Source organism: Anser anser, assembly GCF_964211835.1.
Source record: "Anser anser genome assembly, chromosome: 1".
NCBI lineage: Eukaryota > Metazoa > Chordata > Aves > Anseriformes > Anatidae > Anser > Anser anser.
Window position 1 is genome coordinate 49,924,719 of NC_139720.1, and position 15,023 is coordinate 49,939,741.

Here is a 15,023-nt window from a genome sequence, read left to right on the forward strand (position 1 = left end):
GATGAAAAGCTTGACATGAGCCAGCAGTGTGTGCTTGCAGCCCAGAAGGCCAACTGCATCCTGGGCTGCATCAACAGAGGAATGGCCAGCAGGTGGAGGGAGGTGATTGTCCCCCTCTGCTCTGCCCTTGTGAGGCCCTACTTGGAGTACTGCGTCCACATTTGGGGCCCCCAGCATGCGAAGGATGTGGACCTGTTAGAGCGGTCCAGAGGAGGGCTGCAAAGATGATCAGAGGGCTGGAGCACCTCTCCTATGAAGAAAGGCTGAGAGAGCTGGGAATGTTCAGCCTAAAGAAGAGAAGTCTCTGGGGTGACCTCATTGTAGCTTTTCAGTACTTAAAGGGGGTTTATAAAAAGATGGAGAACGACTCTGCTCAATCAGATAATGACAGGATGAGGGGAAAATGTTTTAAACTAAAAGAAAGGAGATTTAGATTAGAAGTTAGGAGGAAATTCTTCACTCAGAGAGTGGTGAAGCACTGGAACAGGTTGCCCAGAGAAGCTGTGGATGCCCCATCCCTGGAGGCGTTCAAGGCCAGGTTGGATGGGGCTCTGGGCAACCTCATCTAGTGGGCAGCATCCCTGCCCATGTCAGGGGTGTTGTACCTAGATGATCTTTAAGGTCCCTTCCAACATAAGCCATTCTATGAGTCTATGATTCTATTATTCTGAAACACATCTAAGGAAATATTTTATAAAAACAGCCTTCTGTAGAATTTTAAAATCTCTGCCTGTTGGGAGTACAGGAGGAGAAAAAAAGCTGAAGGGCATAAGCAGGTGCCTCCAGCAGTGGTAGCCAGGCATAGCAGCAACTATCATTGCAGAGTGCTGGCAACACGGGTAGAGGGACACAGCAGCCTCTGTGCCAAAAGCTGTACCTCGTGGAGATGGATGGAGGTAAGAATCATGAGGGTGGTGGGGAAGCATCAAGGAGAATGAACCTAGTTCATTATTATTAGTGCACTAAATTCCTGGGATACTCTTAGAATAGCTCAGACGTATCCAAACTGAAAGGTTTTCTCATCCAGACATCTAACAGGTTCTCACAGCATGTCTAGCAAGACACTCTTAGTGTTCACCCACTCTAACTTGTCTGTGCCACGAAATACCATCTTAGCCTAAAATATCCCCTCATCAATCTATGTAATGTTCTAACTGCACTATTATGTGTCACAAGTTATCATAAATGAAGTTGGAAGACAATGGAAGAAGAAAACAAAGGTCGTAAGGAGTACCACTGAGGAAAAAAAAAAAAATGTTGTAAGGGGCTACATGCCATACACTCCACAGGACTTATCTTCAGGGATGTGACCTGGTGCTGTGTCAACAGCAACAGCAGATGAATCAATCTGAGGGTTGTGGGAGCCATTCCAGAAAGAGGTTGCCTAAAAAGGGACATGTCCCTCTTTCTTAGTGGATGTGCTAGTTGTGGCTGGACCCAGATGGGGACTTGCAACCTGTTTCCAAGCTGAGGAGAGGTGACTAGTTTTCAGCCCCAGGGAGGGACAAGTGAGTGGGTGAGGCCTGGATGCTGTATGAGAAGCTTGTGTTTGCCCTGTTTACAAGGAGACCATGTTTGTAGTGCCTTTGTCACCACAGGATGGCAGTCTCTTACTCCTCTCTTGCTCCTAATAAAGGGCTGACCTGGGCTACCTGGCATGCAGGTATGTCTTTATTATATGAGATTGTCACGTGAGACCAGAGATTCATTTGTGATGAGAAGAGCCTGAAAATGTATGGATTTGCTGAACATCTCACAGGTGTTCTTTATGGAGATCCATCCATAGGGATGTGATAGGTGCAGCTTCTCCTCCCTCATCTCTTTCTCAGGTGACACCTGTACATGGTGGTGCTGAGCATTTGTCATGCTCCACATCAGGGTGATCCACAGTGTGCAAAGAGATGTTCTGACATGCGCCAAAAAGCAGCTTCCTTCTGCCAGTTTCCTTCAGCCCGATGGTGCTCAGGAGGTGCTGGAGGGCATTACTAGAGTCAGACTCTGTGAGCACTCAGAGTCTCCTTTCAAAGGCAAATGAAAACTTCGGAGGTACCATGGCCGTGCAACATGGACAAAACCAGAATCTCCTTTGTTGCTGTTATATCCAAACATACACTCCATACAGGCACGCTGTATCTGTGCCATGCAGAATTCCTCTAAAACCCCCAAGACCTGCACTTCTTTCATTATGAGAAATACAGCATAAATAATAGATGCCTTATCTTGAAATCAAGGGAATATATTTCAACTGTGCCTTAATATATATTAATATATATAACTGATGTCTTCAAAAAGGAACATTTAGCAAACTTTTTTTCTGTATTTAATAATTTTTGTATTGCTTTCTCCTGAGAAAGAGAAAAGATGAAAATCGGTCCTAGAATGAAGGCAGTTATTGGATAGAAGGAGGCCTGATATTTTGTATTTAAATACATATAAATATATATTGTATATGCAAATTGTTGATGTAATACCATTAATTTTCTTACCCTTACCATTGTGTGCATATTAGCTGGAGAAAAAGTAAAATACATACACCCCCTACATGTTTCTTCAACCAAGTAAGCAGCTGCATCTCAAATGAGTCTTCTGCAATCCCTGCATTGTAGTCTGCAGCTTCATTAAAACAGCATGCAGTACTCTTCTGTAACAAGATGTGTGTTCTGTATTGGGCAGTAGAAACTTTCCTTGTTGAGCATACTGCTATGCAAATCAGGAGAAATGAAATTCAATGAGACTTGCTTTCTTTACTCCTTTGTTACCCTACATGTCTCTTGGTCACCATGCTAAACCCAAAACTGAGGATTTCTTTGAATAAAAAATTGAATTGGAGAAAATATAGTATGCCATCCCTGGGCCTGTCAAATTTATAACAAGCAAGTGATGAACAAAAACTCTGATTCATTACTTATTCTATGAGCAAAAGAATAATTTATAAATTCCAAGTAATGTTATTTCTTCTGTAATAGTAAAATGAATCATCAGCTTTTAATTTTCCACCATATCCATTTAAACTCTTTTAATAAGAGTTTTTCTGTCTCTGGAGGTGTCCAGCAGTGTCTGATGGAAGTTCTTAAAATTTACAATTATGCTACTAATATATCAGTTAAAAAATTGCACCAGACTAATTGCTTTCAAATTCAATTGACCTCTTAATTCATTACGGTTGTTGTTATATTACTCCCTAAGTTTCAGCTAAGATGTTACTGTATGTCCAATTATGCTTCAGCTACTGGATCTAACAGTGTATGCTTCTTATTGAAACAAGTGATTTACAGCATTTCCCTAGCTGAAAATAACAAAATTAGTAGCCACCAACCACAACACTGGGGTGTGTTTGAAAATTTGACATTGTACTAAACCTTGTTACAAAGCAAACTGATAATAAATAGATATTGGGTTGCATGCTATTATGCATTCTGGATGACCTACTTCTTGTTTTCCAGTGATGCAGTTTTAATGTGTGTTTAATTCCTAAAGATATTATTCAGATTTTAAAGACTAGTTAATAGAACACAGTTAATATAACTCACTCCTTGATATCGAAGATGTTGTAATATCTTTCCTTCAACCAGAAATTGGTATGCCCTCCCTACACATACTATGTATCTAGAATCGCCACCCTTCTGGATGGGTGATTAGGCAGGATTTGATATATCTATATTTTTTTGTGTCATGCAGAAATGAGGAAGCAAAGATGGCCAGAGGCACTGCTTTGGATTTACATGGCAAGGGCTTGGTAGCAGGGGGGTCTGCAAGGGTGGTCTCTGCAAGCAAAGCCCAGCAGCTGCCCCACGTCAGATCAGAGCCAGCTCCAGCCAGCTCCAAAAGGGACCCGCTGCTGGCTAGAGCTGAGCCAGTGAGTGATGCTGGTTGGGCCTCTGGGAGAGCAGATTGAAGAAAGGGGAAAAAACTGTTGTGTGACAACAGCTGAGAGACAGGAGTGAGAATCAGCCCTGCAGACCCCAAGGTCAGTGCAGCAGAAGGGCAGGAGGTGCTCCTGTGGAGCAGGCTGTCCCCCTGCAGCCCATGGGTCCCACAAGGAGCAGATCTCCACGCTGCAGCCCGTGGAGGAGCCCCCGGTGGAGCAGGTGGATGTGGCCTGGAGGAGGCTGCGGCTCATGGAGAGCCCCCGCAGGAGCAGGCCCCGGGCCAAAGCTGCAGCCCGTGGAGAGGAGCCCACGCAGAAACAGGGGGTCTGGGGGGAGCTGCTGCCCGTGGGGGACCCGTGCCGATGGACCCCGTGGTATGGAGCCATGTTGGAGCAGTTCTTGAAGAGCTGCTGCCTGTGGGAAGCCCCCAGAGCATCCTGTGGGAGGGACCCCACCCACGTGGGGCAGGGGCAGAGAGTGACTGTGAAGAAGCAGCAGAGACAATGCACCAGGGACTGACCGCAGCCCCCATTCCATGTTCCCCTGTGCCACTTGGGGGGAGGACATAGAAGAGGGTGGATGGGGGAAAGGTGTTTTCAGTTTGCTTTTAGTGTCTCACTGCTCCAGTTTGCTAGGTAGGCAATAAATTACAATAATATCCCTATGCTGAGTCTGTTTTGCCCATGATGATAATTACTGAGTGCTCTCCCTGTCCTTATCTCAACCCTTGAGCCCTTTGCATCGTATTTTCTCCCCCTTCTCCTTTGAGAAAGGAGAAAGAGTTGTGGTAGAGCTCAGCTGCCCAACAGGGTAAAACCACCACAGGAAGAAGCTGTGACCTGTCTTACAAGAAAAAATCCCAATATTGTAGAGATTTTGTTCATTGTCATGAAGTTCTGTATTTTCCGTGAAAGTCTGTGAAGTGATTACATGCATGCAACTTGAAGGAGAAAGAAGACAAGTCATAAGGGTGGACGGTGTGGCTAGGATATGTACCCTAAAATTAATTTTAGCCTTGGACCTTTAAACTAAATCTCTTAGAAAATGATGTTACCTTCTAATGAGAAAGTGGGACACCATAGCTCACCTATAATTACACAGAAACCTTTATCTTACAACTTGATAAACATAAGATGGAGTCCAGATGGTTATGAATGCTTTTGTATTCTTAAAATATTCAATTCTTTTAATATTGTCAGCTTGTGGTGGAAGTTTGACCTTTTTACTGTGAAGAAACTCGACAAATAAGCCATTCTTAAGCATCATAGACATCAATATAGTGTATTAACATTTCTCCATTTCTAATGTGTGTTAGAAAGCTCATTACTGAAATATGACTGAGATCATAGTTTTGTAGCAGACCAGTGTGGGAAGATACTCCTGCTCTGATAGAGCTATTAATATCTTTGACAGTGGGATATGAATAAGCTCTGTAGGGCACGGTATGCTTTCTTGTTCTGTGTTTGCACTGTACCTTGCGTACTAGGAACTAAGCTGAAGACCAAAAGTTCTTCAGTGCACCGCTGGCACAAGCAGTGAAGATAATTGCATTATCTTCCAACTCACAGTCTTTTTCATGTTTCTGTCTTCATCGTATTTAACATAAGGTCGAATTTATCTTGCCTAATTATAGCTATCTAAATGTTAGGAATCAATTATAAGCTGATTGCTCAAGACAGCCTGTAGTCAGAGAAGAAAGACAAGCACCTCCAGACTGCAATTCTTCCCACCCTACTGTAGAAATCTGGGCTGCAGTGCTCTGGAAATTTCCATCTCTCCTTTCCTCTCCTGAAATAGGACAGCAAATGCCTATGTTTAAAGTGACTGCTATAATATAAGTGTATTCCCTAAAACTCTATTTTTTAACTTTCTAAAGCCAAGAAAGAACTGTATTCCTGTATCTTTATCTTTCATATCTACTAGCTTTAGAAATAACTTAAGTTACTTAAAATAGATTTTTCCCCTTTGTCTTTTGTATTTGATAACATAATTCCAATTCCATTTTCCATTTCTGGAATAATTTGTTTGTTTGTTTGTTTAGAAACTTTCTTCTCTACATGGCAACCAGATTCATAATGTTTAAAATGGTCTCTTTCGAAGATGAAAGATCTTTACTAGTAATTGTCCCCTGAAATCTATTGCTAGGCCTTAGATTCAGCTAGTTATTATCAAAATGAAGCACATTATATCTTCCTGAAGCTATACTAGGGTTGGCAGTTCTTAAAGTTTTGTGGCTTGCCTAATACCTAGCACATTTCTTAGATCTCACTTCTTGTAACTGAAAGTAGACTTCCATTATACAACAACAATAAAAACAACTATTAAGAACTGTTATCTTTTTCCAATTCATGTTTTAATGACAAGACTGAAAAATTTAGCTAAATATGTCAAGTGTATAAAAAAGGGGGAGATAAATAAAAAGAATCCAAAATTCATTAAGATAATTACTGTTGCAAAACAATTTTGAAACTGCTATGTAACATGATGCTTGTGTTTTGAATATCATGGTTTACTACACTATTAAACTTAATTTTACTCTGAAGTCAACAGTAATTTATTTAATGGGAGCTTTTTTTAGCAGTAAAATTCTGCAGAACAGTACTGATATCCGTGAACTAAAGAAGGGCCTTCCAAAAACCTAGAGATGTTATTGCAAGCTCTTTTCAAAAATCTCCTAATTCTAGAAAGCATAGTGGTCTGTTTTGTTTTTTCAAAGTGAATCCTTTTTTTTCTTTTTTTTTTCGTTTGTTTGATGATGATGTTAATGCACTATAGTTAGTGTATAATAATAAGGCATATAATGATAATATAATAATAAGATTCAATGGGAGAAAGGAATATTTTCACATTGAAGTGTGCAAATAATATTTCATCTGTTTTGTGGTCTGTAGTGAAAGGCCTGGTCCCACAGAGCTGAGTAAAAAGTTCTCAAGTATTTTTTTACCTGTCGTTGTACTATTGGTATAATTAAATCTGATCTTGGTATTTGAGATTGTAGGAAAATTACAGAATGGTCTTACATAGAAATTAATTTCATTTTGAAATCTCATTGGCACTTTGTAGATCTCAAAAATTGCATTAGGTATTTCTATTCCAATTACGAGAAAAACTGAAATTTATGATACCAGTTATTTGGTAAAGGTACCCAGTAAACTAAAACATAAACAGTGAAAAGAAAAACAGTAAATATTGCACATCAAAAGAGGAGATGGTGATTTTTTATTTTTTTACTTTTTTAATAGAAGTCAAGAAAAGCAGCATTTAGTGAATACATATTAAGTCACAATATATATTAACAGACAGAATATCTGTAAAAATATTGGAAAACTGAAAGTTATCAAAAAGCTTTAAATTCCATAAATTTTTGACACTGGTTTCAATGACAACTGGGGACATGAGCTGTTTTTGTCCCCAAATTTTTATTTACACCAGCACATTTTTAAAGTCAATATCACTTACTTTTATAATAATCCCTCATACATTTTTAGAAGTATATGAAAAAAAAAATGGATGTTAAAACTCTTACCAAATTTTCAGTCCTGCGGGTAAAGCAGAACTCTGAACATAAAATTATTGCAGTTAATCAGTGTGGAAGTTGAATATGGCACTTGCTTATGCATTTTTAAATCCAAAATCAGAATTCTGTATAATAACAGGATCTACTTATTTTCTTTTGCTCCTGTCTTCCTTGCCAGAACATACCTGCATGTGCAAAATTCCAAGAGTAAGAACAGGTCCTCTCTCTTAGAGGATATGTGTTGAATTTTTGTTGATATTTCCACTTGAAGTGAAGGGAGTAGTCAGCAATGGTAATTTGGATCATATGCAGTGCAAGAAAGTTTCCATTAATTCCTGTGTCTTTCCTTGCCCAATGTGAAGGATGTGTTACAAGGCTTCATTCAGCAGTATTTGGGAAGTGCTTTGAGATCCCTGCTGCATGCCTGTATGGCAATACAAACTATTCTTAGGAACTAGCTCTTGGCACAATGAGCCAATTACGCCAGTTTAAAATAGTGTGATAATATATTGATTCTGTCAAATTTATATAAGGAGTTAAGTGATTAACACAAGGTGTCTTACTTCTTTGCCTGGTTTCGTACATGCCTGCTTGCTAACCCACTTGAACAAGCTGCCAGACAGCCATGTTCTTGAAAGTTACTGAATTTGCACCTGCCTATGGAGTTGTGCTGCTGGTTCCCCAGGGGCTTAGGAAGGTGGTATGTGTCTAGATAAAGAGAAAGCTGAAAATGCAATGATTTTCTATTTGCTTTTGGTTTTCTTTTTAAATTAGTTTTTCAATCATATTTCCTCTTCCACACAAAAATAAATCCAAACTTCTAACATTTCATCTCCATTCAAGAATATTGTTTCTTAAAGTGAAATTTCTTGCAAGGTTCCTGGCTAACTCTAGGTAACACAGTATCTTTGTTCTTACTTTGTCACTGGTCATGATGGGGAGCATATCTGGAGGCCAAATCTTAGTTTAGTCATTTGAGTATCTTATCCTCTAGTTTTCTGCCAGAATTTAAACCTTGTGAAATATGTGAATATGAAATCCATTCCAGATATCCATCTTAGTGCTGGCCTTTGATGGTTCTGCTTTTGAGGTATACATTTTTGTTGGGCTTACATGACAACGCAAGTGTCATTTACTTTTTTTCTTAGAAATGGATTTTGTACAACAAAACACTGAAGTGTGACATGATTGGGTTGCTTTGCCACCAGATAATATTTTTCAAGCCATCCTTCCAGTGGCAATCTTACTTTTCATGTTAGGTCCCCATTTAACTCTGATTAACCTCCCATACATACAATATAAATATATATATATGTATGGCTTGGATATGATTGGCTTTCCCATATCCTCCAAAATTTGAAAACACCAAGGAACTTTGAAAAGTGGCCCCAACTCTGTATGAGACCCAACAGAATGTGTTTTCCAATTTAGGATCGGTTGTTCACATATTTTACCTTTTTTGCCACTTCACCAAAATAATACATGAATGGCTTTCACTCTTCCTCCTGTCTTAAAAAATAAGTAAATATCTTCTCAGGATTTTCCTGAGCTTTTCAGTTAAGAAAACTTTAGTCTGTATGACCCACCAAACCCAAACTAGAAGCCAAGTTTAAGCTACAAAACTTGCTATAATGTTGAAATATTTTTTATCTTCTAGTCAAAAGCCTTCTAGTAAACCTTCTAGTAAAGGCTACTTCAGAAAAATGGCCCAAGCTTATATTCATCTACATTTTCACAAAATTTCTGAAGTTGAAAGAGAGCAGTTTAAGCAATAAAATTTTTTTGAGAAATATTTTATGGGACAGGCCACCAGAGGGAAGCACTAAACAGTTCTAGGAGACATAGCATTTGAGCAAGGTTTCAGTCTTAAATGAAATACCATATTGCTAGCATTTTGGGGTTTGCCTTTTTGAAGAAGCTGTGACAGCTGGTAAAGTTTATTTTTTGCTTTAGTCTTTCTATGGATTCAATTCTTAGCGCAGATTTTTCTCTTGAAGAACAAGTTATTTATTCGTCTCTGGGGTTATTTAAATTATGCCTAGACTCTCTGTAATTTATCTCTAGATCAACAATAAAAACAACCAGTTTGTCTAAATAGGCTATTATTTAAATTAAATCAACAATGTTTTTACATAATGGTATCAAAAAAACCTATTTTTTCATTTATGACCAAAAAAATAAAAATTTTGATTAGACAGGTCAGCCAGGAAGATTAAGTAATGATATCAATTAAAGCATAATACAGTACAAAGTAGTCAATGTGTTCAAAGGTTAAAAAATAAAAATAACATAATAAAAAACACCACCACCAACAACAACAAAATCACTTTCACTCAGTTTAAAAATTTCTTTGTCTGTTAGTACAACTTGACCAGAGAACCTTTGAAGGCCACAACTTTATCAATCCTAAAAATGTAACAGACAACACTATTTAGTCTTATATGACAGCAGATGGCACTCTATTGGCATATATGTATGTCTGCACATATGTCTACATAGATATGTAGACATAGGAACATATATACACACAATCACAAAAACATATTACTTTGCATATAATGAGACCTTGGAAAAGTCTAAGTCTATAATGCTGTTTTCCACCAAAATACATTTGAAGTACAAAATGTCTCTATGTGAGATTTTAGGTTTTCAAAATAGAAAACCACATGCAGCAGATAAATATATTTCTAATAAACTTGCTTTGTCCTTTGATTGCTTTCATGTCATAAAAGTTATACTCCTTAAAAATAAATGTATTGCTCTTTGCTGATATAAAATACAGAACTGATACACATGGGGTTATGTTGTTTTGGGTTTTTTTTGTTTTGTTTTGAAGGAACACAGTGGCATATTAACCTAATATTTACTAGGGATCCAAAAAATACTTAAGATTTCAGTATTAAGAAGAGGAAAGAGAGGAAATATGACACTATCCACTTCAGTCATATTAGCATATGCAAGAAATATGAAAATGTTTTTATATGAATGCTATGTCCTCATCTTGGAATTCTGGCAAGTTTTCTCTTATTAAAAGGAAAAAAGAAAGGAAATGAATGAATGAAGCTGAAGAAAGCTGAGAGAACAGTAATTACTCAAGACAAGAAGCAACAGTGATGATAGGAAAATAATGTCACTTGCGAATAGATTGTTACTGGATGCCAAATTACTCTATTATTTTGCACTGTTGTGGGTGGTTTTGCATGAATAAGGACTGTAGTGCTAGAAAACAATGCATATACAATACATATGTTTGAGCAAACAGCCTCAAAAGACTGTTGAGATAATTTGGAGCAAGGTCTATAATCTGAGGACCAGGACTAGCTCTCTTTGTGACATAAATAGTCCTGTATTCCTACTGGCCAAGAGAACTGGCCAGTTCTTACAGTAGTTGTGTTAATGCAAAAATAAATAAACATCAATGGTGACTAGGAGACTTTTTTTTTTCTGATTATTCCTGTTTTCAGAAATCTATTAACCAAAGAGGCTGGAGAAGCCTTTCGTAAACTACTGAAGGCCAAATTCACCAAGATTGTATTTCAGGATGGAATTCAGACCAGTTGTGTGTCTTCAGTAAACCAAATGTGTAAGGACACATGCTTGCATCTAGGTACATGTTTTATCTGATCCATAATTATGGGAAAACATACGAAACCACTAAATGGTCATGTGATCATTAAGGGTCTAAATCAGGCCACCATATATGCCACTTCTCTTTGGGGTGATATTGCCAGACCCCCATAAAGTAAAGGCAAATGTTATGGATCCTGACATCATCTGTTAGGTTGGGAACAAACTGCAGTCAGATGTTCACTTAACTGTATACTATTAAATAATCCCAGAAATAAGATAAACATGGTAGGTGAAAAGTCTCTAGAGTTCAGTCTGCTTCCTGGCCTAACATGTCTGTTGGAGGCATAAGCATATTTTGTGAATTTAGGACCAGATCTAATGAAGGATTTAAGCATCCAAATTTGAGTTGGGTGACTAAATCCTTATGCAGCCCCAAACAATGACTTTGGATACCCCAGTTCCATTGCTCTCTAATCACAATGGTGCACAGTTGACAGATACATAGCTTTCCCTCAGCGTTGACTTAGATGAGAAGTTTAATGCATGTCTGGGCGTGACACTCTGCCATCTGCATATCTAGACGGATATGCCTCGGCAAGCATTCCCTTAGCACATACAAGCACACCCCAATTGGGACAAGAAGACAACAATTCTAATTGTTGCTACTATCTTCTCAAATGTATTTCCTAGCCTCATTTTATTACTGTGGAATTGCTGGAATATTCATAACAAATTGAGACACTTCTTTTTTGGAGTAGAAAAGCACACGAGAGGGAAAGATTGTAACCATCGTGCTACCTGCAGCCCCCTGTAAAAGGGAGTGGGTTTAGCTTGAAAGACATCTAGGGAGAAATACAGAGATTATTGGTCTGATCCTGATAAAATGAAATTATAGAAAGAAAAAAAAAAACATCCTTCCCCTCTAGGTCCTTCACCATCTTTGTAGCCCTCCTCTGGACACTCTCCAATAGTTTCACATCCTTTTTGTACTGTGGTGCCCAAAACTTCACACAGTACTTGAGATGAGGCCGCACCAGCACAGAGTAGAGTGGAACAATCACTTCCCTCCTCGACCGACTAGCAATGCCATGTTTGATGCACCCCAGGATACGGTTGGCTTTCCTGGCTGCCAGAGCACACTGCTGGCTCATATTCAGCTTGCTATCAACCAAAACCCCCAGATCCCTCTCTGGGGGGCTGTTCTCCAGCTTCTCATCCGCCAGTCTGTACATATAGCCAGGGTTGCCCCTTCCCAGGTGCAGGACCCGGCACTTGTTTTTGTTAAACTTCATGCAGTTGGTGACTGCCCAGCTCTTTTTTAATCTTCATGTTCTACTTGTGTGCGCTCTTTTGGGTCTTTCACATATGAGGCCTTGAATGTTGAATGCCGGGAGAGAAAGCGAACCTTTTTTTTTTTACTTGATACAAACATTTGGTAGTCAAAAGTCACTGACAGCAATGAGCTTTTGATTCAGCTCTAGACACTACCTCTTCTCTGGCATATTTTCCATAGCACATGAAGCTTTTGGAAAGTGGTTAAGAGCAAACCTTAATGGAGAAAACCATGCTTGTTTCTCTCTTCTACAGTTATTCCTAAATCGCATTTTTGAAATACATTCTGCTTATTTTCAGCAATTCCCCCTACTAAGAGATTCATATGGCTTGGCAGCTGCTCTGTGTACAGTACATTTCAAGAAGGAAGGGGACAGAAACACAGGCATGTTTCCAAGAAAACAGATAAACTGCTTTGGTGTCACCGACTTAGAAAGTGGGTTAGTCATTCTCTAAAAGACTGGTATCCCTGATTATTTTACTTGTCCAAAAGAACATACATGAATGGCTAGCCCACTTCTTAAAGTATAATTCAGTAGGTCTTACTCTCCTCTAGGAGTACAACAAAGAACTTAGAGTAGGTTTGGGAGTTTACTATTTAAATGATTCAAAGTATTCCCCTGTTTTATGGCATGGTGTAAAGCTAATTTAGGGATTACCGTTATGTTGTTTCTCTTTCTTTACATACACTATTTATCTATACATTTAAACCTTTATAACCTTTATCCCAGTGGAGAAAAGGCAGGCAGATTAGATTATAGTGAACTAACATTTTTTTTTTCACTGTACCAAGCAGAAAAAGCAGCATTAACTGGATGACAGATTAAGAGCAAGTTAGCAAGGTTGTGGCATGAAGAGGGTAACTAGAAATTAAAAATTTGTTGGATTTATATTTGATTAAAAAATAATATTATATAATCAAAACAAAAGATGACAGGTTTACAAGATCATGATATGAAATGTGTATAGCTGTGTCTTACATAGAAAAGGAGGAACACAAATTGCAGTATTTGATGGTACTGAGAAAAAAAAAAAAGTAGTATCTCCTTTTCAGTAATTACTAATTGAACGTGCTCAGGACTTACTTAATGAAACCAAGTAATTTCTTTGTCCAAAGAAACACAAGGAATTAAGCAAATAAATAAAAAATAAAAATAAAGAATAACAAAATTTGATAAGATTTACTGTAATAGTATCACGTGCTTACTAAGCTAAGGTGTGTGTAATGATTCTATTTAACTTCACTTTTTCTCTCTCTTCCTCCCACATCTGATGGAGATTGATCGGTACAAGCTTAAACTGAGAAATTAATTACTCAGGGAATTACAACACTGGGTCTTGAAGTCATCTCGCTTGCATTATTTTTATATTGTAACTGCGTCAACTTCAATGAAGATATTTCTGTTTTACACTGGTGCAATGCAGTTGACATTTTGGTTAAGGAATCTCCCCATGTGAAAGGTGTATATTGTAATTTTAAATGCTTTAATCATCCTTGTTGAATAAACGTTGCTGCAATGAGGAAAATAGTATTACTGTTTGAGAATGTAAAAAGAAAGTCTAGTAAATTTGAAGAATAGACACAAGTAAAGGAAACCACTAGGAAACTTCCAATCAAATGAAGAAAATAAGGCTTCTACTTCTTTCCTGTGTCTAAGAGGTAGTTCACCCAGAATTAGTACGTGTTAAGCTCTACAGAAAGCTATGGCAGATAAGTCACTGAATGTGGAACATGAGTTATTACTCTGGAAAGTGTTAATGGATACCATAACATACCAAAACAGAGCTGTTAGAAATCAGTGGATATGTTAAATAAATGCCAAAGAATCAATAGCTGTATTCACACTGTCCTGCAAGAGTGCCTTAAGCTCTTCCCTCAAAGCCAAATTCCTGAACATCCTGTGCTTTCTTTAACCACAGCAGTGAATGTTACAGTATGCCATGTGATACACTTATGAAGGACTATAGGATTTTCTGCTTTGGTGAGCACTCTAAAAGATCCTAAGCTTGTGAGAGCCTTTGGTGAAAACATCCTTGCATCTGCTGCTGCAACATGAAACACCACATCCCTGTGCCACCCTGAAGAAGTATTGTTCTGTAGGTTGGCCAACAAGCACAGGCTTTTGCAAGCTCCAACCCAGATAAGCCAGCAGCCTCAGGAGAGTGCAGCCTTCCTGCACAGAGTTCAGTAGCAGCGGCACACTCCCCTTTCTGTCCAGTACCCAACACCAACATTTTTGGAAAAAATATCTCACAACCACAATCTTGTTTTGTTTTGTTTTTTATTTCTGTTGCAATAACAGGATGATAGTGTCATAGCAGTCACCTTGTACTAGAACAAGCCTCTTTGCTTGCCTTGGCAGGATTGTTCACTTGACAGAGGCGTCTAGCACCAACGAGCAGCACATTTGTCTACCTAGAAATTTAGTAGAAACCTTCCAGGGTATTCATCTAGCAATATTCTTAGGGATCTAAATGTCTCACTGACCTCTTCAAAAGAGAAGTGCTTACATCAGTTAAAGAGAAGAGCACTTGTGATTTTTTTTTATTATTATTATTATTATTTTTTGTATGGCCTATTTATAAGGGGAAGGAGGAAAGTGAGGTGAATCCCTTTACCAGGATGTAGAGCACACTTCTGAATCTCCAGTTATCTAAGGGGAGGTCACTGAAACAGTGCATTCCTAGAATTGCTCTTGGCCCTGGATTTTATCCATTTTTCTCCTTGTTTTGGT